The sequence below is a fragment of the Diabrotica virgifera genome, chromosome 9 (assembly GCF_917563875.1).
Source record: "Diabrotica virgifera virgifera chromosome 9, PGI_DIABVI_V3a".
NCBI classification, from domain to species: domain Eukaryota; kingdom Metazoa; phylum Arthropoda; class Insecta; order Coleoptera; family Chrysomelidae; genus Diabrotica; species Diabrotica virgifera.
Window position 1 is genome coordinate 129854844 of NC_065451.1, and position 23831 is coordinate 129878674.

Genomic DNA, 23831 nt, shown 5'->3' on the forward strand with positions numbered 1-23831 from the left:
TTTACGAAAAAACTTTTATTTCGTTCTAAACGGGTACAAACAATTGTTTTATAATTTTACTTACTCTTATTTTATTTACCATAAAAAATATAGGTATCAATTTCCCATTAACTAATAATTTTTTAACTTTTAAACTATTTACCATTAATTGTAGGGGATCTTGTCTCGATGGTATAGAAGTTGTATATAATATTTTTGATGGTTTTCACTTGTACACTGCTCAATTCAATTTTTTTGGAACGACAACGTTTTCTTTTTGGACTTTTAAAAGATAAACTAGTCGCTCCATTTTTATTTACGTCTCTACCTTCTTTTCTTATTTTGGTTAAGGTGTTTTTGCTTATACCCGTCGCTGCTAGAATCCTATCCCTACAATTACCAATGTTAAATGTTACTAAACGAAAATATTGCGAAAAAAATTGCAAAAGATTGGCGTGAAAGAAGAAACAGTGCCTAAAAACTTGTGTATTTGATTAGAGCATCCTTCCTGTTAGGACGTATGGCTCATAAACATGGACATTAACAAAGGCCAACATAAACAAAATAGAAAGGACTCACAGAAAATATCTATTGTATTAATTCATGTTTTATTCCATGTTGGGAATAACACTTCAAGACAGAAAACCAAACAAATGGATAAGAGAGAAAACAAACGTAAAAAATGTAACTGAGCATATTCAGGGTTAAAGTGGAGATTTGCAGGCCAGAATGCGAGACAGGAAGATAAAAGATGGAATGCTGAAATACAAAACAGGAGACCGTGGACGCAGCTGCAGGAACTCACTGGAAAAGCGCAGCCAATAACAGACAGATATGGAAAGATTTGGGGAAAGCCTATGTTTAAAGGTGGATAGAAATGGGCTAAAGAAGAAGAAGAAGAAGAATCTGATGAAACTTCATAAATACAATTATAATAAGAAAATAAGAATAATAGTAACTTTAATATCAAGAAAATAAAATGTCATTAACAATACTAGAAAAAATAGAACTATTAGAAGTATTAACTTCAAGAAATCATCATGTGTCAAATTATGTGTCAAATCAGTAAAACATAAAATTTGTTTATTGATGGTTTGTTGCGGTTTGTTTCTATTAAATTTTATATAAAATTTATACAGAGTGAAATTCAAGATGATTCTTACAAACTAAGAAGCATTTGACATGATAGCCACATTCTTTGAATGCATAAGAAATGCAACTGTTGCGGCTAGAATATATGCAATGAAATATCCCCAAAGACGTCACCCCAGTAGTAGAGTTTTTCATATTTTGTTTTGATTTGTTATATACGGTGACATCTGGAAAATGTTTCTTTGTTTTTTTCATAGCACACTACTTTCTTCTATATATTTCCACTTATATGACAGCAACAGTTATGTTTAAAATTTACACGTTTCTTAAGATATCTCGAGATAGAAAAAAGGTATAGACATGCGGTTTTCGGTATTCTTTTGCTAATTTGGTGTAATTTTGTAATACAGGAAAAAAATACATACTTGTATTTAATATTATCCAAAGAAAACTAGATTTCTAAAAAGAAAATAAATAGCGCCTCCTAGCCGGCATATTACGTAATAGGCTGTTTTCAACAAGACCAAGTTTGCAAAAATCGATTAAGCAGAACCGGACTTACAGCGATTTTTTCATAACAAGGTTCCCACTCACCCCCACCTCTTATTTGCACAGGTAGACTTAAACTTGTGAAATAAAATATGCGCAGAATTTTATGAAGAATACGATAATCGGATTTCCAGTGCCCTTTCATTGGGCAAATTAGGTAAAATTTCGATTTTTTAATTTTTGATATTTAATTACGCCCTCTAGCGGTGGACTTACAATTATGAAAATAATTTCCAGGCTTTTCTCGAGGCAACTTTTCTTATAATTTTTTCCCCAAAGCTGTACTATAAACGGTTCCTGAGATATGGCCGAGCGCCATTCTTATTGGGACTCCCGGTACAAACTTGATTTTTTCTTTTTCTCAATCTGATCCGGATAATTGGCGATCCGGATAATGGGAGTCCGGATAATTGGAGTTCTACTGTATATGAAATACAGGAATATGCATAAGAGTAATAAATTGATAATAATGCATTCCTGTCTAACATTTCTTTTACTGCCAACAGAAGATAAAAGCAATTGTTTAATTTTTTACAAGTAATATTTATTTGTGGTATCCAAGACAAACTGCTATCTAAGGTTGTTCCTAGAAACTTTGCTGATTTGGTTGGTGTTACTAAAACATTATTAAACAAAAAACTACAGTCCGGTGGACATCTTTGAATAGTGTGGAAGTTGACGGAGATTGTTTTATCATAGTTTATCATGAGTTTGTTACTATGACAACATTTTGAAAATTCATTAAGAACAATGTTTATTTTCTCATTTAAATCTTTTTCTGTAGAATCAGAGAGAATTGTACACGTATCATCTGCATGCATAAGGACCTTGCCTTCAGATATATAAGAAGGAAGATTGTTAATAAAAATTAAAAAAATTAGTGGACCTAAGACACTTCGTTGTGGGGTGCCCATATCTATGTCCTATGGGCTGGATAGTATATCAATTTTCATTATCATTTTCCTGTTTTTAAGAAAAGACATAAACCAATCATTGAGGGGACCTCTAATACCTAAAGAACCCAATTTTTTGCTAACGAATACGTGATCAACTGTATCAAACGCCCTACTCAAGTCAAACATCAAGGATACAACAAAATGACCCTCATCCATCCTATCACTAATAAATTGAGTACACTCTACCAAGCTAGTCTCAGTAAATGATCCTTGACGAAAACCATATAGATTATAACAGAGCAGTTTGAAACTCGATAAGAATTTTTCAACTCTACTACTTACAGCCTTTTCGATTATTTTAGAAAACAAGCTTAATAAAGATATAGGACGATAATTATCCATATTCAGAAGGTCACCTTTTTTGGAAAGCATAATTACTGACCCAAGTTTCAGACTAGATGGAAACTTACCTTGAGTAACTGATTTATTTATAATATCAGCTAATATGGGTGCTATAATTGATTTACAACTTTTAATTATTGAAGCAGGAACACCATCGGGTCCGGAACATTTTTTATTTGGCAAATTATTAATAATTTCAATAATATCATCTTCTACAACTGGAGTAAAAAACATACTATTGTTTAGTTGTGGATCGGTGGTATAACCCTTACGCTCCCGAACGTAAATGATTTTAAATATTGAGTTAAAATTTTAGGATAATGTTAGTTTATACCTTAATAAGAAGTCGAATTTTTTGCATAATTTTCAAAGTGACATTTGACAGGATTCAAGGACTAGCACAATTGTGTCATACAGTAGCACACAGATAACTAGCACAATTGTGATAATGAAACCAATTTGAGAAAAATGAAACCAGATTTATTGAATAAAGTTATTTGCAATGAAATTGAACAAAACAGTTTTGTTTGTTACTTAAACAAAGATAAACATCACACTTACTACACCTTATTCTTGATCTACTTTGACAGGTTTCTAGACGACATGTGTTAGGATTTTTTTGATTTTCATGAACAGGCCAATGATCAAACCCATCATACCTTTTGTCACGATAGGGCATTGAAGCGTACTTAACCCTTTTGATACTGGATTCTTCTGTGTTATCTTCATTGTCTCTTTCTGGTCTTCTGGTTTTTGTTCCACAGATCAAAAATTCACCCAAATTTAACCGAAATTGTAGCAGGTCCAAGATATATTTTGTTTTGTATTTATTGTTTTTACAATCTTTTCGATATTCCATCCAGCTGTTAACGATGGATAAATCAAATAAGTGAAGGATAGTTTTAAAAGTCCATTTACGAGTTTTAAAAAAGGTTCTGTAACATTCAATCATTTGATCGCATACATCGACACCTCCCATCTTTTCATTATATATGTTAACAACTTTTGGACAAGTTACTTCGACATGTTTTTTTTCTTGTTTGTCCCATCTCTTGACGTTTTGTAAAGGTTTTACTCCAAAAGCCGTGGAAGCCATAGTTACGAATTTATTATCTTTCCACTTTGTCAAGCATACCTTTTTGTCACTTCTTACGTATTCTTCTGACTGACCTCTTTTCATTTCTTTGTCTTTTTTAAATACACATCCCTTTGTCCTGTTTGGCATAATTGTCCCCGTTCCTTCTATTTTCAGTTCAAGCAATTTATCAAATAATGACAAAGTCGAAAAATATCTATCAAAGAAGACGCAACTTTCCGGAGGCAAGGTTTCTACTAGGCGAAGAACGACCGACGGTCCTAAACCGAGTTCTTTATTTTTCAGCGGAGTCAGAGAGCCTTGGTAAATTTCAAAATCAAGTACTGTGCCACAAGATGTCGTCAAAACAAAATTTTTTAGGCCAACAGGTCTCGGCTTATTTTTTACAAATTGTCGTATTGGACATCGGCCCATAAAGGGTATCATTTGTTCATCAATTGAAAATGACGTCCCACGTAGTCTCTGAATTTCTAGACATCTTTTTCTTACTCTATCTATCATCGGCTGAATTTTCCAAAGGCGATTTTGTTGTTTTATCTCTTCAGTTACCGATAAATTATCTACAAGGTGAAAGTTTGTGTGTAATTTGTAAAATCTGTCTCGATTCATTACATCAGCTATGATTGGTAGTCGGTACTTTACACTCCAGTAAAGGTGTATTCTGGGAAACTTAAAACATCCCATGACCGCATGCATACCAAAAAATTGTTTGATTTCTTCGGGAGAAATATCTGGTTTTATTTCCATGCCAGTCTCTTGCAAATAGTATTGCGAAGTTAGTTTTGCTCCCATTTCAAAAAAATCATCATCTAAATATCGACTGAAATAATCAAATGGACTCAAAACGTCGTTGATATCATCAGTCCCATTGGATTCTTCCGAAATATTCTTGCTTGCGAATGAATCTTTGGTCCATTTTATGCCTACGGAAGGTACATTTTTGCTCGTAGAAGGTTCAGGATTTTCCTCTTCGATGTTATTTTCCTCATCAGACTCTTCATCAGCGATGTTTGGCTCAAAATAATCATCATCATAGTCGCTTTCAATCTCGAAATCGGACCCACATTCATCTATCAGTTCATAAATTTTATCCGGATTAGCCGTAAGTTCGTCCAAGTTAACCTTTCTTGTATCTCCTGCAACAAAATACTTAGCTGGTTCTGTCTGTTTTTTTTTTCGATTTTTACTGTGTTAACTCCCGAACCCCACAATTGTGATCTAGCGCCAAAAGTAACTCATAAGAACATAACCTTTAATACATTTAATCATTTTTGTACGAAACTTAGTGAAACTAAACCTATTTAAAGCAATAATACCCATCAAACATGTTTTAAACTGATTCTTAGTAATACTTACTATTTTTTGCCATTGCAGTACACACAAGTCTAAATTATTACGAAATACGTCCGTTCATACTCTAATCACGTCAAAGAATGAGAACGGTACCGATTCAGCGTGACTACTCGCACCTAGCACAGTCATGTCGTGCGGGAGCGATTGGTGAAAATTTGATTTTAAGCCTAAAACAGCATTTAGATTAGACTCACACAATTGTAACATCATGGAGCGTAAGGGATAACTGCGTGAGAAATTAGAGCCAAAATGGACCGTAAGCTTATTAACAACGGCAACTGAGAGATGATCACCAAAAGCCATTGCTTTATCAAAAGAATTAGTGATTATTTTATTTTTGTATTCTACTTTTGGTATAGAATTATCTGTCTTTTGCCATTATTACAATTGACCATATTCCATACTGTTTTATTTTTATTACTGGAGTGATAGATTTTATTTCTAAAATAATCTTTTTTTCTCTTAAAATCATTGAACTAACTTCCTTTTTTAATAATTTATACTCATTATTGACATTCATGTCAAATGTTCTATTCCTAAGCCAGTTAAGTTCTCTGAATTATAATTATAATAATTAGAAAAATTTACAATGGTTTGGCCATCCCGAAAACGTTTTATAACTTTACAAGCTCTTAGGATGGGCGAACTGTTTCTTAAAAATTTCATAACAGGCAACTGGGTGGCAATATGTATAGTTTCTAGACAAAGGAAATTATTTTACGACTGAATTTATCGGTAAACGATTGAATTAGTACTCATAACAACGCAATAAAATATTTATTACCTATCTGACAAACCCAAATAATATAAATAAAACAGCACTACAGGCCTTCGAAGCCCTTGGCGAGAAATTATAATACAAGACATAATTTAAATTTTTACGAAATTCGAAATTATAGGTAAAAATTTATTCGTTGACCTGAATAATATTCTAATAAGCGGTATTGCAATAAACGGATAAATTTATTGAGGAGTAAATAGAAACGTTTCGGGACCTCCAATTTTTATTCCATAAACCGGGATATTCCTATAACCGGTACTCTAATAAGCGGGTTCGACTGTATAACAAAATGTTGAATTTTAGTAGACAGGGTTGGTCGAAACTCGGAATGAGTATTTTCTGAGTTTTGTTAAATGGAACACCCTGTAGTTTATTGTTCTAATAAAATGATATTTTATGGTACTTTTTTTATTTCTTAAGCATTCCCTATACCCAAGCGCTTTAATTTGTGAGTTATTCGTAATTTTTTAAGTCAAACAATTACAACAAAAATTATGTGAAATATTATTAGTTGGCCGTGAAAATAGTCAATCAAAAATAATTTTTCGAAAAAAATACATAATCTAGATTGATCGTTAATTTATTAATATTGGATGACATTTAAAGATACCTATGTAGTTAAGTTTGTTGGTGCGTAAAATATTAATAAACATTATTAATGCTACCTAGTTGACTATGACACTAAATTTGCTTAAATATTAAATGTTGACTTTCTACTATTTTTATAGTTCCAGTTTCTTTGTTATCATTACTAATTTTTCTAATGGGGAACTGATTAATATTATTTCTGTTTTAGGAGCGCTTAACAAAAATGTGCTACTAGCAATAAGAATTTATCATCAGCAATTCCCTGATAGACGACAAGCAAGAAGAGGAACTTTTGAAAGTTTACTAGAAAAGTTTTAATGGACTGGACACTTAGATTACGAGAAATCTAATCGATCAAAAACTATTGTAGGTAAATGAATTAACGTAATCCTTAGTGATACCGAGGATTTGCATATTAGTATTTACCACTGTTCTCATTATATAAGTGTATAGTGCAGCAGTTTCCAACCTGTTTTAGCTCGAGGCACACTAACTTAAAAACTGGTTGAGCCACGGCTCACTTGGGTAAAAATAATCTCTATAATGATAGTGAGTATAATCAAATTTCGCGGCACACCTACAGGGACTTCAAGGCACAACAGTGTGTCGTGGCACATTGGTTGGGAAGCTCTGGTCTAGTGTGTTGAAACTGTTTTAGTATACTTTTAAAAGTGTCTTTTCTTGGTTGTCGTCTCTCAGGGAATTGCTGATAAGTTCTTCTAGCACAAAAATGTGCTAGTAGCATATTTTTGTTATACTCTCCTATCACAAAAACCATATTAATAAGTTCCTCATTGAAAAAAATTCATATTCGTAATGGTAACAAAGCAGCAGGAACTATAAAATTAGCATAATGTCAAATGCCAGTTGGCTAGTGTCCTAGCCAACTAGGTAGAATATTGTATGTTTTTGTTAATATTTTACGCACCAACAAAACTACTTCGGTAATTTGATATCTTAACCAATAATACTAAATTAAGAGTCAGTCTAGATCAGTGGTGCTCAGACTTTTACTACGTTGAATCTACCACATAAGCTGCAATCGTCTAGCGATCGACTGCTAGTAAAAAACAATTTGTGAATTAAAAATTTCACATTTCTATTTGATAAAAAGTCGTATCTACAGAGAGTGTAGAGAGTGAATTGCACTGCATATCATTTACAAGTCATATCATCATATCACATCCACAAGTCATATCATCATATCACATCCACAACTCATATATTTGTCAATCAGCCTATTACGAAACTTTGATTTCACTACTTTCATTTGGGAAAATGCAGACTCACACAAGTACGTTTATCCAAAGAATGCTGTGAGCTACAGAGCTACTTACCTCAAAGACAGATATTTGTCAGGCGATTTGAAAGACCAAAATTTCATATTGGTCGCTCTGGACTTAGGTGTATATCCTAAATTATTTTCAGTACATCGTTTTGGAAGGAAATGATCGCCATATTGAAAGAAATGGATATTTCAGTGGCAATTTTTTCCACATCTTCACAAGAAAATGAATGAACATGAATGTTACAATATCTGTCAGTTTTTTAAAATTAGCGAAACATCTTTCAAACTCGCTATGAACTGCTTGTAGCTTCGTCTCGTAGTAAACTTAAGGGGTTGCATAGGTCTTGCAGGTAAAAAAGTGACTTTTTAAAAAAATTATATCTCAAAAACTAAAAATTATTTTTTGTAATTAAAACATGTAAAAGTATAGTACTTAAGGTAGATACTCACTAAAAAATTTTCAGATAAAAATAGTCATTTTTGTAGAGTTGACTGCAATTTTTCGACAACAGCCCTTTTTTTGCGGTGGACAGCATAACTAAGTCCAGTCTCATCTGATCAAAAAATCAAAAAGTTTCTTGTAGTTTATACCTCTGGCTAGTAAATGAACGAAGCAATTTAAAAAAAAAATGAAATTTGAAGATTTTACATAAGTTTAAACACATTTTCGAGCCCAATTTTTCTCATTTTTCAAAAATGACCATTTTTAAAGTAACTTTTTTTATAAAACAAAAACAACTTCACCTAATAAAAATTCCTTCGTTCATTCACTAGCCAAATGTATAAACTGCAAGAAACTTTTTGATTTTTTGATTTCAGATGAGACTGGACTTACAGTTATGCTGCCCACCGCAAGAAAGGGCTGTTGTCGAAAAATTGCAGTCAACTTTACAAAAATGAATATTTTTGGCAGAAATTTTTTTTGAGAGTACCTTAAGTACTATACTTTTACATGTTTCAATTATAAATAAAAATAATTTTTAGTTTTCGAGATATAATTTTTTTAAAAAGTCACTTTTTTACCCGCAATACCTATGTAACCCCTTAATTCAGATTAGAGTTTACCTTTTTTTTACGATTGAAAGTTATTTAAATTCTTTCTGTTCACTTGATTAATCAATAATTTAAGTTTATTGGCAGAAAAATGTACTGCGCTCATCATATCGATAATTGTTTTATTTTTACCCTGTAGTTTCAAATTAAGGATGTTCAAATTTGTTAAATCTGATACGAAAGCCAAATCACTGATCTATTTTTCGTTTTGAAGTAGATGAGTGTCGTCCCCTCGTTCTTCTAGAAAAGAAATTATTTCGGGAGGTTAATATTCTCCTATCTAAAAATTTTTCCACGGCTCAACCACCTCACACCTGTATACAGAAGTAAATCAGTGTGTTCTGCAGAGTCGCTAGCTTCCAATTGCACATTAAAACGGAGTTGCAAGCTTCGCCCTCTGATTGAATTCAAAATTTTTTTTGCCATCTTCATGACGTCGTTCATATTTAAAATTTTGGAACACAAAACTTGCTGGTGAATGATGCAATGAAATGAAAAAACGATGGAAAGTCATCGTTAGCTCGACATAATACAACAAATCTATTGTTAACGCCAGTTACGAATAGTGCACCATCTGTTGTAATACACACTATAGTTTGTACATCGGTAGCTCGTATACAAAATTTATAAAAACTTTGTATATATCGTCTCCGCGATTTTTTTTTGTCCCCGTCTTTTCCATTTTATTTTTTTTCGTGAATCGTGATCGACTTCAAAAACTTTGGCGATCGACCGGTCGATCGCGATCGACCCTTTGAGCACCGCTGGTCTAGATTAATATGTATTTTTTTTTTGAAAAATTATTTTTGATTGAATATTTTCACGGCCACCTAATAAGATTTTATATCATTTTTGTTGCAATTAATGTTTGGCTGAAAGAATTATGAATAACTCACAAATTAAAACTGTTAGGTATAGGGAATGCGTAAGATATAAAAAAGTACCATACAATATCATTTCATTGGAGTAATAAAATACAGGGTGTTTTATTTAACCCTTATCCGGGCAAGGTGGGTCCAACAAGCCTGAGACGCCAATTCTTTTATCCTAAACTGATAAAAAATTTTTTATTGAGTTTTATGCATCACTGGATTTGTTTAGAAGTATGTTTCCTTCAACATAGTCATGAGCTATTCAAAATATTCATTACCATTTTTGAAATTATTGCGTCGAAAGAATTTTGTCACGTATAGGGGCAACACGGGCCCGTCAGACCCTATTTGTGTTTATACCTAAAGTCTAAATCTTTGTTACAGAAGGTAATCTGGCAGTCAGGTAATGTTTTCGTGGATTATCTAAACGACTTTTATGATTCCGGAAATCCAATAATAAAGTATAAACCTGTAACAAACAATGTAAACATCTCTTTGGTGTGAACATCAAAGAGATGCTTACAATAGGTGTTATATCTATTCTAAACGAATTTTAAAAACTGATAATTATTGTTGGAATAGAATAACATTGTTAGGTAGGTACCTATACATATTTTGAAATAAATAATGCATCTGCTATGAATCGTTTGATATCGATGTTAGTGTCGACAACTAAGCTCCTAAAATTATATTGAATTACAGTGAAAGTAGATAGTGCGATAGAACTACAAGATATTGCTAATAATTTATGGGATATCGATGATGAAGAATCTCCCTGAAATTGAAGAGGATGGTCAGCAAGTAGTATTAAGTGATAATGAAGAAGAATGTGTAGCTACAAGTTCTCAGATTTCAGAGTGTTATTTTTGAAACTAAGGATGGAATTAACTGGAAGAGTCAACCACAACCGACAGGACGTATGCGATCTTGCGATATAATAAAAGGCAAAACGCACAAAGTAATGTTGCCCCTGGTCAAAGTGTAGATGATCCTGTTGATTCCTTTTGTTTGTTTGTGGACGAAAAAATTGTGAACGAAATAGTGAAGTGTACAAATGAAGAAGCCGAATAAGTCCTGGGGATAGAGAACCGGAAATATTCCGACTCTACAGAGCTATATGCCTTTATTGGACTACTACTAACTGCAGGGCACCTGAGTGCCAACATCCATTAAACGATTCAAAAATTTGCTATTTGTTCGATTTGATCATAAAGATACGAGGTCTGAACGAAGAAGGAACGCCAAATTAGCAGCAATACGCGATGTGTGGAATCAAGTCAAACAAAACTTTCAGAAATACTATTTACCAGGAAAAAACGTAACGGTAGATGAGCAACTTGTAACGTATCGACGTAGGTCTCCTTTCAAGCAGTATATGCCTTCAACGTCAGACAAGTATGGCATGAAAATATGATGGCAAATCCTTCAGGTAGACCGCATACTATAGTAGCACTTTTTATTAATCTAGACAATTTAAATATAACTTAAGTAAAAAATGAAGAACGAATATTAGAAATATATGGGTAAATATGAATAGTACATTCACGAACAGTGGTGGGCCCAACGGACCCGAGTTGCCCCGTTACGTAAGTAAAATGTGTTGCCCGGATAAGGGTTAATAAAACTCAAAAAATACTCATTCCGAGTTTCGACCAACCCTGTATACTAAACTTCAACATTTCGTTATATTAATAATTGGTGTGAATGCAGTAAGGTCTCTTTTTATGCGGATTATGTTAATGCGATTTTGAAGTTGTGCGGTTTGTATTTCATCAAAAAAATTCTATTATTAACAAATAGTAGACATTAATATTAACTATTCCTATCCAGATGTCAGTAATCTGAGTGTTTGCAATTCGGATATTCCCCTTGTGACATGATGTAGCATGTAGCTATTATGATCAATCTGAGTTTTGCATTGAAAGTTACATATAACCTGTAATTGTTTTGAAATCAAATTTAAATGTTTAAGTATTTAAGAGTTAAATGTTGCTGATTTCAAGTGGCAGTATAATAAACAGCACATTTTGATTTCTGGATTGAAACATTTTGTAACGAAATAGCGATGGACTACCCCAGCCAATTGAAACAATATCCGAAAATATTACCTCAACTAACCAAGATAGCCATCGTTACACCCTTAGCTTAGCTCAGTCACTCAGGTGTGTGTTCGTCTTGTCCTAACCTCAGATATGAACTATGAAAATTGGAATGGTAGCAAACAAAACAATATATTTTAACCAATCATGTTTATTGTTCATAAAGATATAATAAATAAAATGACTTAGTAAATTGCATTAACAAATGTATTTAAATTCTTGCTAAAAACTAACAATTCTGGATTATACTTATGGCTTTTGGTAGCTGATGGTATCTTCTTGATGTCGTATGGTTCTGCTGTTGTAGACTTCTCGTAGGCCTGGGCGGATCTTCGGCCCAAGGCCCCTGCAGCTAGAGGTGGTGGTTGTGCAGTCTGGATGTCATTGTCTTCGCCTTCAAGTGTGCATCACCGGTGATGTGAGGCTTAAGTTCCCGAAGAGGGAAAGGTTGATCTCTTTCCAAAAAAACTATAAAACAGAGACACATATCAATCATCAAGAAGAAAAACCAAAATATACCTTTGCCAAATAGTATTCAGAAATAGTAATTGGCAAGGGTAAATTACATAGAATTTAGATGAGAATAGTTAAAATTCTGATTACCAAACGTGCATATTAATAGATGAAAAGAAATATAGAAATCAAACACATGTAAATTAAAAAGATTTGAAACTAAAATATTAGAACACATGGTCTGACATTGGAAGTTAGGTTAGATAAAATAACCATTAGAAAAACTGTTAGACGGAGAAATATAATCACAATATAATGTTATCCTTACCCCAAGAGATGATTTGATGAAATAGAAATGATTTATTTTTCGAATTACATGCCTTTTTAAGGATTAATTTTTCCCTTCCAGTGTATGTCAGGGAGTAGGGGGTCAAGTCGATGAAGTGACACTGTCATTGAAAACGACATTTAAAATGACAACCAAGTACTATGAAGTAGCGGCATGTTCCTTATTGAAAATACAGATATTTGGAGAGTATGAATATACGAGGTATGTTCAGTATGATGATTTAAATGAAAGAGATATATTAAATAGAAGATAATAAAAGAAGGTAATAAAAGAGAGCGCCAACCGATTTTTAAAGGGGAAAATGGGTAAACCAAATAGAAGAAGATAATGATTAATGAAATATTAAAGAAAATAAGATAAAATAATTATTTAAAAATAAAATATCAAAGATGTGACGTTTGTAACGTTACAATTTAATTAAGTGTCGTAAAGTTTTATGTTCCATTAGAAGAGATTTTTAATTTCTTCTTTTATTTGGATTTTATTTGGCCCAATGGAGACAAAAAATATCAAAGACATATAATTTTTAGTGGACAAAGGTCCACCATTTTATGTGATTTTAGATGGTAGATTGATCATGATGGTTATGGCAACAGCCAACTATGGCTGGAAAGCATGAAGGTGGATGTGTTTTGCTCTATGATACATCAAATTCTGATTATACGGGGTGTTTCATTGGGAAAGTAACATACGTTAACTACAGAAAGAGGACACTTAGGCGGTCTCAAAAATACCATACTTAATGGGTCTTACTCCATTAATAACAAAGATACTGAGTGTTCTACCTATTTTGCCATTTTCTTAATTGCTTCATAACTTTTTAACCACATTGTATATTTATTTTATATTTGGCACAAAAATATCGTTTAAGGTGTACAATAAATTAATTTATTTACAATTGTAAAAAATCCAGGTCCGGATTAAAAAAAGTTGGAAAAATATTCCAACCCAAAAACAACACCCTGTTTATTAAATTTTTTTAAAATGGATTTTTCAGTTGAAAAGAGGATGAAAAACTAAATTTAGTGGTATACTTTGAATTTTTGGCAAAATGATTTTTCTGGTCAAATTTTGAATTTAAATTCTGAAATTATGTGAATTTCGAGAGCTCTAAGTCGAAAAAAATTGAAATACAGCTTACAACTTGTCAACCGCACTGTATATTCATTTTATATTTAACACGCGAATATTCTTTTAGGTGTCCAATCAATTAATGTAATTACAAATAAAAAAATCCAGGTCCGGATTAAAAAATATTGTATAAATGTTCCGACCCAAAGATTCTGCTTTTGAAAAGAGTATGAAAAACTAAATTTAATGGTATACTTTTAATTTTCGGCAAAATAATTTTTATGGTAAAATTTTGAATTTGAATTCTGAAATTATGTGAATTGCGAAACTCGAAGTAAAAAAAATTAAAATATGATTTAATTTTAATTAATACCATTATTTAATCTAAATTGGTAAAATATTAACATTTTGACACATAACAGTAATTTTTGATGGTGGTAATTTTGAATAAGTACTGTAGTTTTGAATAGTAATGCTGCACATTTTCTCTGTTTTGTTATAATTTTTAGATACTTTGTTGATTAAAGTGATGTATTCTTTATTGACTCTTATTATTTATTCATTATTTAAAGATGAATATTCGCCATAAACTATTTGTCACAGATAATAAAAAACACTGAAAATGTTTTAACATGTTACCAATTTAAATTAATAATGGTATTAATTAAAATTAAGTCGCATTTTAATTTTTTCTACTTAGAGCTCTCGCAATTGACATAATTTCAGAATTCAAATTCAAAATTTTATTAGAAAAATCATTTTGCCGAAAATTCAAAGTATACCACTAAATTTAGTTTTTCATCCTCTTTTCAAATGCAAAATCCATTTTAAAAAAATTTAATATACAGGGTGTTTTTTGGGTCGGAACATTTTTACAATATTTTTTAATCCAGACCGGGATTTTTTATAATTGTAAATAAAATAATTTATTGGATACCTAAAAGAATATTCGCGTGTTAAATATAAAATAAATATACAGTGCGGCTAACAAGTTGTAAGTTGTATTTAATTTTTTTTCTACTTAGTGCTCTCGCAATTCACATACATAATTTCAGAATTCAAATTCAAAATTTGACCAGAAAAGTCATTTTGCCGAAAATTCAAAGTATACCACTAAATTTAGTTTTTCATCCTCTTTTAAACTAAAAAATCCATTTTAAAAAATTTAATATACAGTGTGTTTTTTTAGGGTCGGAACATTTTTACAATATTTTTTAATCCAGACCTGGATTTTTTATAATTGTAAATAAAATAATTGATCGGACACCTAAAAGAATATTCACGTGTTAAATATAAAATAAATATACAGTGCGGTTAACAAGTTGTAAGTTGTATTTAATTTTTTTTCTACTTAGAGCTTTCGCAATTCACATAATTTCAGAATTCAAATTCAAAATTTAGTTTTTCATCCTCTTTTCAACTAAAAAATCCATTTAACAAAAAATTAATGTACACGGTGTTGTTTTTGGGTCGGAAAATTTTTCTAATATTTTTTAATCCGGGCCTGGATTTTTTACATTTGTAAATAAATTAATTTATTGTACACCTTAAAGGATATTTGCGTGCCAAATATAAAATAAATATACGGTGTGGTTAAAAAGTTATGAACCAAATAAGAAAATGGCAAAATAGATAAAACACCCAGTATCTCTGTTATTAATGGAGTAAGACCCATTAAGTATGGTATTTTTTAGACTGCCTAAGTGTCCTCTTTCTACAGTCAACGTATGTTACTTTCCCAATGAAACACCCTGTATTGTGTATTGAGCAATAGTTCTGTGTATTATGTGTGATTCTGTGTGTATTTGTTCCTAACCAGTTTTTGGGTTAATTTTAGTATTGTGTCTTGCATGTGTGTAGTGTATGATGGTGATCTGTGCTTTATGTATCCCTGTGTTCTATTAATTGGAATGTTTTTGTTGTTCATTTCTTTGTTAAGTATTGACAACCAAAGTCTGCTGCATTCTGCTGATGGATTTGCTACACATTTTTCTTGGTTCAGTAGGATGAGGGCTGCTTCTTTGATTTTTCTCTTTTTTATGTCTGTTTGCTTCACGACTTTCCTTCCTTCTTTCCACCATGGTCTGTGTTCGTTGTCAGTTGTCACTAGTGTTGCCAGGTCCGATTTGTTTTAAATCGGTGCATGAGGTAAACCAAATCGGGATTTAGGGTTGTAGATCGGGACAAATAAACAACAATAGCCCAGTAAATAACTGTTTTGGAGTGTTTTACTTACCGTCGTAAGGTTCTACTTACCGTCTACTTCAAATTTGAACTTGTACCGTGGGTTGCTTTTACTTGGGGGGGGGGGGGGGTGACAGTTACCCCTTCTCGGGTTTGAAAAAACGCGCGTTTGAAATAAGTCCCAAAATGGATAAATTGACTAATTCTAAGCAAATTTTTTTCTATAGAAACAAAGTCAATACTTTTCGAGTAATTTGCGATTGAACATTTTAAAGAAAACCACTTCTTCTGACGATTTTTCGCAAAGTCAAGAAGTATTTTATCGAAAAAAATTGTCTTAGCAAAAATGTAGCTTATGAAAAAAATTGTCTTAGCATTATAAAAAAACAAAAAACTTGTGTGTTCAGAAAGTCTATAAAACCAGTAAAAGCAAAGTTGTAGGTCATCAAAAATACGTTCTTATTCGTCAAATTCCAAATTGAATATTTCAACGTGAAATATCCAAAAAGTGAAGCAATTTTTGGGAAGCACTTATTGAAATTATTTAAAGTGTTTAAAAAATCTTTATTTTTTTATATAAAAATCTCTAGCATTAAAACCAAGCAAGTTACGCTCAAAATAAAGTTGGCACTTTTTTTGGTAAAAAAAATCATGAAAATCTTTCCCTATTTAGAAGTATAAAAAAATTACCGCTCTACCATTTACTTTATATGTGTTATTGTTTATACGAAAAAATGCTCTTTTTTCAAAATAACTTAAAAAGTATTAGTGATACGAAAAATCTCAAGGAGTAAAAAAATGTAGGTTTTGCTTTTATAAATATGATAGTTTCATTTTGTTTTTCTGTAAGACAAAAATTGGTTAAGATATCTGTTCATATTTTGCATACACTCGTGATTAGTGACTCCATCAGGCCCTTTCAACTATGATCCTTTCAAAAATAAGCCCTTGAAACCGATGAAACTTATAGATCATATAAAAAATACATAAGAAAAGTAAATTGTTTGTAAAGCGGTAACGATTAATTTCATTTGGGGTGCTAAATAGGAGGAGATTTTCACGATTTTTTTTACCAACAAAAACTTGATTTTGAGCATAACTCGCTTAGTTGTGATGCTAGAAACTTGTTCAAAACACAAAAATAAAGCTTTATTAAACACATTTTTGCTAAGAATATTTTTTTCGATCAAATACTTACTTTTTTAGTTATTTGTGAAAAACCGCAAAAACGTGATTTTTTTGTCGAAAAAATAAACATTTTCAATCGCAAATAACTCGAAAAATATTAACTAAGTTATACTTATTTTAAACGACAGTCACCCGACTAGGGGTGGCTGTCACCTCCCGAGTAAAAGCAACCAACGGTAGAAGTTCAACTTTGAGAGGATGGTAAGTAGAACCTAAGTCCAAATTTTCATGCAATTTGGAGTTGACCCTGAAAATTACACGGTAGCGCCGTATTTCCCGTTCATTTACTGGACTACAAGGTGTTTTCATAATCCGTATTTAATCCTACATAATAATAATCAGACGAAATTACAAAATAAAATTGTAGATTAAGTAAATTATATTTTTCATTCGATACTGCCTTAGGAGTGCCTTGGTTTTTATAACATAGTTACATATAAAATTCACTGCAAGCCATGCTGAAATTGGTTTTCATGGGTGAAATTTATCGGGACATTTGGTGTCCCGATCAGGTACAAATCGGTACGCGTCCTCAGACCCCTGAAAATCGGGACGTCGCATAATTAACAATTAAAAAACAACGATATATATTGAAGTAAGTCCCGATTACTCGTTAGAATCTTGAAACTGAATTTATAAGCTTCAATTTAGGCACTTGGCAACCTGAAAACTAATATTTTCCATATGAGTTTTCAAACCTCTAAAATGCGTAGGTATTTTCACATTTTTCAGATTTTAAATCGCTTATAACTCCAAAACCATCAACTTTTGAAAAAAATGACGAGACGTTTTTTTTTAAATACAATTTTCGGGGCTAAAAGGTAATTTTTAATTTGTATAAAAATATTGTTTTGCCCGGCATCCCAGGCCCCTCCTGATTTGTTTAAGGGGGCATTTTTGAACAGGAATCCACAAAAAAAAACCGAATCAGAAAATGTGTCATTCTTTACAAAATTAAATTTTTAGTGAGAAAAATGACATTTTTTATTATGTACAACCTGTCTGAAGTTTGGAGTAAGTTTGGTGCAACTGATTCGCATTGGAAAGTTGAGATATTCATCTGTTAGCTGAGATCTGCACCGATTTTTAATAAAGTTCATTCTTGAAGTTGAGTCAAAAATATTATATACAATTTCATGGCCAAACATTTTGAAAATTGCCAAACGCTATATTCTGAATTTAATGACGGTCCGCACAAAAGTAGCTCACGGTCCGGATGCGGACCGCGGTCCGTTAATTGGTGACCCCTGTTTAGAATTCCTTGTTTATAAATGACACTGGACAGTTTTTTTTAAACTACTTAGCAGGTTCTTTTCTTCTTGAAATGACTTTTCGTTGGAACAGCTATTTTGCGCTTTGTCATATAATGAATTGATGTTTCCTTTTTTGATGTTTACATTGTGGTTTGATTGGAAGTTGTTGTGGATATACAGAAAGCTAACCCATACATGTTGGTGTCTGTTGGTTTTCTGTATACTTTGGTTGCATATCCTGTAACTTGTTTGGTGATCAGCATATCCAGGAAAGGAAATGAATTGTTTTCCACTTTTTCCAAGGTGAATTTGATCGATTCTTCTTGATTGTTGATTTCAGTCAGGAATTTACTCAATGCTTCTGGTCCATCAGGCCAAATGGAAAACACATCCTCTAAATATCTCCACTATACTGTAATTTGTTTGTGTACAATATTCTGTTCGAAATCCTCCATGAATATATCAACTAATAATGGAGATAAGAATGAGCTCATGGCTAATCAGAAGTTTTGCTTACAGAAATCATTATTGATTTGGAAGTAGGTATTATCTATGCATACTCTTCTTTCTATCTAATCAGCCCTAAACATCCATCCTTGGATATAGGCCTCCTCTTCCTTCTTCCATGACTCTCTATCTTAAGCAATTTGCATCCATTTTGACCCAGTGTGCTTCTTCAGGTCATCTGACCATCGCATTTGTGGCCTTCCCCTTTTTCGTTTGTGGTTCTACGGTCTCCAATGTATAATGGTCTTAGTCCATCTTTCATCCTTCTGCCGTAGGGTGTGTCCGGCGAACTTCCATTTAAGCTTTGTTACTTGGGTTGAGACATCTTTCACTTTTGTTTTGTTACGGATCCATTCGTTTCTTTTCCTGTCTGATAGTTTAATGTTCAGCATTTGTCTTTCCATGGATGTTTCTGTCTTTGCTATTTTTTCCATATTTTCTTTTGTAAACGTCCATGTCTGAGAGCCATATATTAGAACAGGGAGTAAACATTGATTGAAGACTCTTGTTTTTAGATATTGCGGGTATTTTCTGTTCTTTAGAATATAAGAAAGTTTTTCGAACTATGCCCAGGTTAATCTTGTTCTTCTCTTTATTTCTTCGGTCTGATTTTCTTTATTTAATTCTAGTGATTTGTCCTAGATATATACTATACTCTTTTACTTGTTCTATTCTTGTTTGTGTAATTATTAGTTCTTCTTGTTGATTGGCCATGGTTTTTGTTTTACTGTAATTCATCTTCAGTCCTATCTTTGTCGATTCTCTATCTAGTTCTTCCATCATTCTTTGTAGTCCTTCACTTCTTTCTGTTATTAATACAATATCATCAACATATCGTAAGTGATTCAGATATTGCCCGTTTATGTTTATACCCAAGCCATCCCAGTGTAGTTGTTTGAACACATCTTCTAGCGCTTGGTTGAATAGCTTGGGCGAGATGGTATCTCCTTGTCTTACTCCTCGGTTTATTTTAATAGGTTCCGTTTGTTTCATACTCTTAGTAGTTGCATATCTGATACATTTACTTTGCTTCTGGTTGTCAATGTGTTTTCCCTCTCTAGTTTAACTCTTATTACTTTTAGCGTTTTTTTTTTCAATGGTACATTGGTAAAAAAGCTACTCTAATCATGATATCACTAGCCTTTTTACCAATTTACCATTGGAATAAACGTTAAAAATGATTAGAGTTAAACTAGAGAGGGACGATACATTGTCAATCAGAACCAACCTACCAAGTGTGCCAAAATGCCAATACTCCTATTTTGACAGTAAAATCGCTATACATCGTAAAATGTTCGTGGTCTTCTTTAACAGCAGTGTAAGTCGACATAACGAACTCTATACCTCCATTTCCATTGTGCTCTCCATCTTACTAGAAAATGGGCTCAGGCTTTAACTTTTCCTTCTAACGTCTGCGACTCCAACTATATTTTTTCTTCTGATAGCACGGTTCTTGCATAAGTTGTAATTTTAAGTGATATATCAGATTTTTGTCCCCAGAATCTGTGGGACTGACCGATAATCTATCAGTGGGAGATTCTAATTTTTAAATTCTACTCACCTGGGGTAAATCCGTTTTTGTTTCCAAATCAATTGATGGGATTTGTTATGTCGGTGTTGTCAATTCCAATTAAATATAGTAAATATCGTTAATTTTTTATTCTACTAATAATATCGTATGGCATTTTTGCCGGGGAGATCCTTTCGGACAGTTCCGGCGGCATTTACATCTTTAACCCTGTTTCAAGTAACTAGTGCCGATGTATGTACACTAGCCCAGGGGACCTACGGCTTAACGTGCTCTCCGAGGCACGGTGAGACGGCTAGTGTCATTGGAAATGAAAATGGTTTGTTTTTGGCAGAGCTCGAACCCACGTGCACTGGCGTATGAGGCCAGCGGTATTACCGTTACTCCACGGCCGCTCACTTTTATTCTACTGATGACAAGGAACTATCCTTAACGTAAAACTCATAATAAAAAAAGCATTTCAGAAGCGTTATTAAAATTACGAAATATCTTATAAACACAAAATAATTGCAACAATCTCAACATTTAGGGCCGTCGCACATACAGTCCCTGCACAATTTATTAGACTAACCCTAGAAATATAAGTTTTTTTTGAAACACCTTAAAAGTATGTTCAAAGTCATACGGAAGTGATGAATGGTTTAAATAGCAATTACTTAATATAGTCCTGTCGCCAGGGGGGGTACAACGGCCTCCTTAATTCAGATGGACTTACCCAAGTTTTTTTTATATATTTTGACCCGTAGAATACGAATTTTTTGGGTAACAGTTGATCCGGATGTCGATAAGATTGTTATAGACAAAGAACTTGAGGAATTACATAACAGTGATTTCTCGCAAAACAAAACATATTTTTGTATTTTTTGGGTCATTTTAAGCAAAAAATATTCCTACAAGTTTTTTCGTAGAATGCATAGTTTTCGAGATAATCGCGGTTGAACTTTCAAAAAATCGAAAAATTGCAATTTTTGAACCCGAATAACTTTTGATTAAAAAATAAAGTAGCAATTCTGCTTACCGCATTTGAAAGTTTAAGTCAAATTATATCGGTTTTGATTATTTGCATTGCTAAAAATTAATTTTTTTATTGTTAAACTAATCTATAAACACATAGGTTTCCCGTGCCTAATACATGCGTTTTACCGCATGCTACGTAGAAATTGCCTCGCTTGCACTTGTAGCTACTCTACCTACTCGTTCGATTTTAAATGAGAAATCATAGAAAACATCACTCACATACTAGGTGTTTACTACAGTTTACAGCTTTGTTTAACAATAAAATAATAAATTTTTAGCAATGCAAATAATCAAAACCGATATAATTTGACTTAAACTTTCAAATGCGGTAAGCAGAATTGCTACTTTATTTTTTAATCAAAAGTTATTCGGGTTTAAAATTTACAATTTTTCGATTTTTTGAAAGTTTAACCGCGGTTATCTCGAAAACTATGCATTCTACGAAAAAACTTGTAGGAATATTTTTTGCTTAAAATGACCCAAAAAATACAAAAAGATGTTTTGTTTTGCGAGAAATCGCTGTTATGTAATTCCTCAAGTTCTTTGTCTATAACAATCTTATCGACATCCGGATCAACTGTTACCCAAAAAATTCGTATTCTGCGGGTCAAAATATATAAAAAAAACTTGGGTAAGTCCATCTAAATTAAGGAGGCCGTTGTACCCCCCTGGCGACAGGACTAATAATCGTGCTACATAATTCAGTTAAAAATGGTAAAACTTTTTGATTGAATTGTGAAAATTTGAAAGATGGCAATAAAATGGGCTAAATTTTATTTTTTTAGTTAAATTAGTGATTGGTGTTCAATTTTCGTAAAATTGGAAGTGGTGAGTGTTAATATTGTTTTATATTAATGGTAGTTTTTAATTTGTTCATTTTATTTTAACATATTGTTGTAAGTAAAACTCTTTCTGTTGAGCAAACCTTGTAACGAAAAGCGATGGACTACCCCAGCTAATTGAAACAATATTCGAAAATATTACCTCAACTAACCAAGATAGCCATCGTTACACCCTTAGCTTAGCTCAGTCACTCAGGTGTGTGTTCGTCTTGTCCTAACCTTAGAATGAACTCTGAAAATTGGAATGGAAGCAAACAAAACATAGTTTTTAACTAATCATGTTTATTGTTCATAAAGATATAATAAATAAAATGACTTAGTAAATTGCATTAACAAATGTATTCAAATTCTTGCCAAAAACTAACAATTCTGGATTATACTTATGGCTTTTGGTAGCTGATGGTATCTTCTTGATGTCGTATGGTACTGCTGTTGTAGACTTCTCGTAGGCCTGGGCGGATCTTCGGCGCAAGGCCCCTGCAGCTAGAGGTGGTGGTTGTGCAGTCTGGATGTCATTGTCTTTGCCTTCAAGTGTGCATCACCGGTGATGTGAGGCTTAGGTTCCCGAAGAGGGAAAGGTTGATCTCTTTCCAAAAAACTATAAAACAGAGACACATATCAATCATCAAGAAGAAAAACCAAAATATACCTTTGCCAAATAGTATTCAGAAATAGTAATTGGCAAGGGTAAATTACATAGAATTTAGATGAGAATAGTTAAAATTCTGATTACCAAACGTGCATATTAATAGATGAAAAGAAATATAGAAATCAAACACATGTAAATTAAAAAGATTTGAAACTAAAATATTAGAACACATGGTCTGACATTGGAAGTTAGGTTAGATATTTATAAAAAATGTTATAAGAAGGAATGGAATGGACGGAATATAATGACTGTAAGAAATTATTAAAAAAACTATTTGTAGCTCACCCCAAGAGGAAGATGATTTGTTGAAATAAAATGATTTATTTTTGAAGCTGCTTTGCTTTTTAAAACATTTCCACCTCCATTTTGAGAATGAGATATGGGGGTTGTCATTGTCATTAAAATGACATGACAACGAACCTTGGACGAAATTTGAAATCACGAACATGGAACACAAGAGATGATACAATGTAAATAGGGTTGCCTATTACAGAACGAGCGCCAACCGATTTTTATTAAAGGGGAAAATGGGTAAACCAAATAGAAGAAGATAATGATTAATGAAATATTAAAGAAAATAAGATAAAATAATTATTTAAAAATAAAATATCAAAGATGTGACGTTTGTAACGTTACAACCTCTTCTGTTACTGCTCTATTAAAAAATATCACATGTTGTCAAAGAGAAATAGTAAAAAAATGTGGTGTATCTTAATCGTTGGTTCAAAGGTTGAGTTAAAAA